The 3395-nt window shown below is 38.6% G+C and overlaps 1 pseudogene; it reads right to left on the reverse strand.

Moving 5' to 3' along the window:
- LOC138072924 (coiled-coil-helix-coiled-coil-helix domain-containing protein 2 pseudogene) lies at positions 1–351 on the reverse strand (annotated as a pseudogene).
- Between the last annotated feature and the right edge of the window lie 3044 nt (positions 352–3395).

The raw sequence follows: 3395 nt of genomic DNA on the forward strand, positions 1-3395 counted from the left end.
CTATTTCAGTACCTCACTGAAACCGTCACAAAATTTAAGGTCTCCCTGGCTCTGGGCACACTCCGAAAACTGTTTCACCTCATAGAAGCAAGGGCCATTCTGCTGCAGCTGTGGCAGCTGGGTTCCCTGAGGTTCCTGGTAAGTGATGTCAGGGCTTGAGGGCTCAGCACTGCTTTCCCCACTGAAGTACCCAGTGATGACGTGATGAAGAATGTGGCCCACGGCAGAACCCACAGCCATCCGGGCCATCAGACCTGGCTGCTGGGGAACAGCCGCAGGGGAACCAGCGGCAGACGGGGGAGCCGCTGCTGGTGGCTGAGCTATGGGCACTGACCTCGGTGCTGCTCTCATCTGAGGCACGCAGCTGGCAGAACAGGCTATGCAGGAAGTGCGGCTTCAGCTTCCACTAGCCATCTTGACCGCACTGCTAAGTGACATCAACAGGTGCATGACCCTGGTGGATTCTCTTCATGTGAATCTTGTACATTTCTTAGATTTATTCCTAGGTATTCTCTTGTAGTTCTTGTTTTTGTAAATTGAATACTTTTCTAGGTGATTGTTCATATATTGGTAAATTATTGATCATGTTTTAATTTTGCTCTCAGCTACCTTACTAAATTGTCTAACTCTTGTAATGATTTTTATTTTTATTTTTATTTTTTATTTATTTTTTTGTAATGATTTTTAAAGTTGATTTTCTGCCATAATATTATCTCACCTGCAAAGAATTAATGTTTTCTTCCTTTTCCTTTCCTTCCCTTTCCTTTTCCTTGTAATTTTCCCTCTCTTTCTCTAATGACGTTGGCTAGTATTGGCCAAAGGTAAATAATGCTGGCCATAGTGTGCAGTCTTGTTTTGTTTCTGATTTTAATACAACTTAGTGTTTCACTGTATAGTTTTTGGCATTTCTAATGATATATGTATTTTTTCATGTTAACTATTCATCTATTACTACTTTTAATAAGGTTTTTTTTATTGAAAGGAATATTGAAATGTTATTAGATACCTTTTCAGCATCTGCAAGAATGTTCACATAGTATTTCTCTTTTGATACATGTTTAAGCTGTATTGCTTAATATATTCATTAATATTGAGCCATCTTTGCATTTTTGGTGTGAGTGTTCCTTAATTATGACATATATTTGATTTATGTGCCACTAGATTCTATTACTACAAATCTAGTGGAGGTGATGGAATTCCAGCTGAGCTAGTTCAAGTCCTAAAAGATGATGCTGTGAAAGTGCTGCACTCAATATGTCAGCAAATTTGGAACACTCAGCAGTGGCCACAGGACTGAAAAAGGTCAGTTTCCACTCCAGTCCCAAAAAAGGACCATGCCAAAGAATGTTCAAACTACCGTATAGTTGTGCTCATTTCACATGCTAGTAAGGTTATGCTCCCAATTCTTCAAGATAGCCTTCAGCAGTATGTGAATCGAGAACTTCCAGATGTACAAGCTGGGTTTAGAAAAGACAGAGGAACAAGAGATCAAATTGCCAACAGTCACTGGATCATAGAGAAAGCAACGGAATTCCAGAAAACCATCTACTTCATTGACTACGCTAAAGCCTTTGACTGTGTGGATCACAACAAACTGTGGAAAATTCTTAAAGAGATGGGAATACCACCTTATCGGTCTTCTGAGAAACCTGTATGCAGGACAAGAAGTAACAGAACCAGACATGGAACAACTGATTGGTTCCAAATTGGGAAAGGAGTAAGACAAGGCTGTATGTTGTCACCCTGTTTATTTAACTTATATGCAGAGTACATCATGAGAAATGCTGGGCTGGATGAAACACAGACCAGAATCAAGATTGCCTGGAGAAATGTCAACAACCTCAGATATGCAGATGATAGCACTCTAACGGTAGAAAGTGAAGCAAGGAACTAAAGAGCCTCTTGATGAGGGTGAAAGAGAATGAAAAAGCTGGGTTAAAACTCAACATTAAGAAAACAAAGATCATGGTATCTGGTTCCATCACTTCATGGCAGATAGATGGGGAAAAAGTGAAAGAAGTGGCAGCTTTTATTTTCCTGGGTTCCAAAATCACTGCAAACAGTGACTGCAGCCATGAAATTGAAAGACACTTGCTCCTTGGAAGAAAAGCTTTGACAAACCTAGAAAGCATATTCAAAAACAGAGACATCACTTTGATGATGAAGGGTCTGTCTAGTTATAGCTATGGTTTTTCCAGTAGTCATGTATGGATGTGAGAGTTGGACCATAAAGAGGGCTGAGCACCAAAGAATTGATGCTTCTGAATTATGGTGCTGGAGAAGACTGTTGAGAGTCTGTTTGACTGCAAGGAAATCGTCAATGAATCTGTAAAAGAAATCATAAAGGAAATCAACCCTGAATACTCATTGGTATTCATTCATTGATGCTGAAGCTGCAATACTTGGCCATCTGATTCGAAGAGATGACTCCCTGGAAAATTCCCTAATGCTGGGAAAGACTGAAGACAAATGGAGGAAAGGGCAGCACAAGATAAGATGGTTAGATAGCATCACCAACTCCATGGACATGAATTTGAGCAAACTCTAGGAGATGGAGAAAGACAGGGAAGCCTGGCATGCTGCAGTCCATGGAATGACAAAGAGTTGGTCAGACACAACTCAGCGATTTTTGAAACTTTCCTTTTAATACTCTGGAACCATTAAGTAATATTAAAATTACATGTTCCATAAAGATTTGATAGAATTCACTTATAAAATTCTCTAAAAATTGACCTATCTACAACTTTCTTCCTTTATTGGGGTCAGTTTTAATAGTTTATATTTCCCTATTTGTGGTATTTGCATGAAGCTGAACAATATATTCATATAATTTTTAACATTTAAGTATCTATGCTTATTTTTCTATACTCATTTTTCAAACCTATATATGTGCTTCTTTTTTAATTTATATTGTTTGACTAGCTTTGGTCAATTTTTACTGTTTTGTTTTTCCTTGAAGAACTTTCTCAAGATATGTTTATTTGTTCTATAGTTTTCTATTCAATTCTTGGTTTTACCTTTGCTAATATCTCCTTACTGTGTTCTTTTTTCTAATTCATTAACTTGAGTGCTTAATTATTTACTTTTTTTCATTTGTCTGTCAATTGACAAACTATTTTTGGCATAGTTTTTTTTTAAGAAAGATTCATAGGAACTATGCTCTTTGAGGATTTATATGTTTGAAATCATCTGCAGGTTACCCACTCCAGTGTTCTTGCCTGGAGAATCCCAGGAACGGGGGAGCCTGGTGGGCTGCCGTCTCTGGGGTCGCACAGAGTCGGACACGACTGAAGCAACTTAGCAGCAGCAGCAGGTTATCTTTATGCCTAAACTATACTTTGACTGGAACTAAAATTCTTAGGTCATAGGATCCCTGAGAATACTGAGGCAGTAAA

Source organism: Capricornis sumatraensis, chromosome 1, assembly GCF_032405125.1.
Source record: "Capricornis sumatraensis isolate serow.1 chromosome 1, serow.2, whole genome shotgun sequence".
Classification (NCBI taxonomy): Eukaryota; Metazoa; Chordata; class Mammalia; order Artiodactyla; family Bovidae; genus Capricornis; species Capricornis sumatraensis.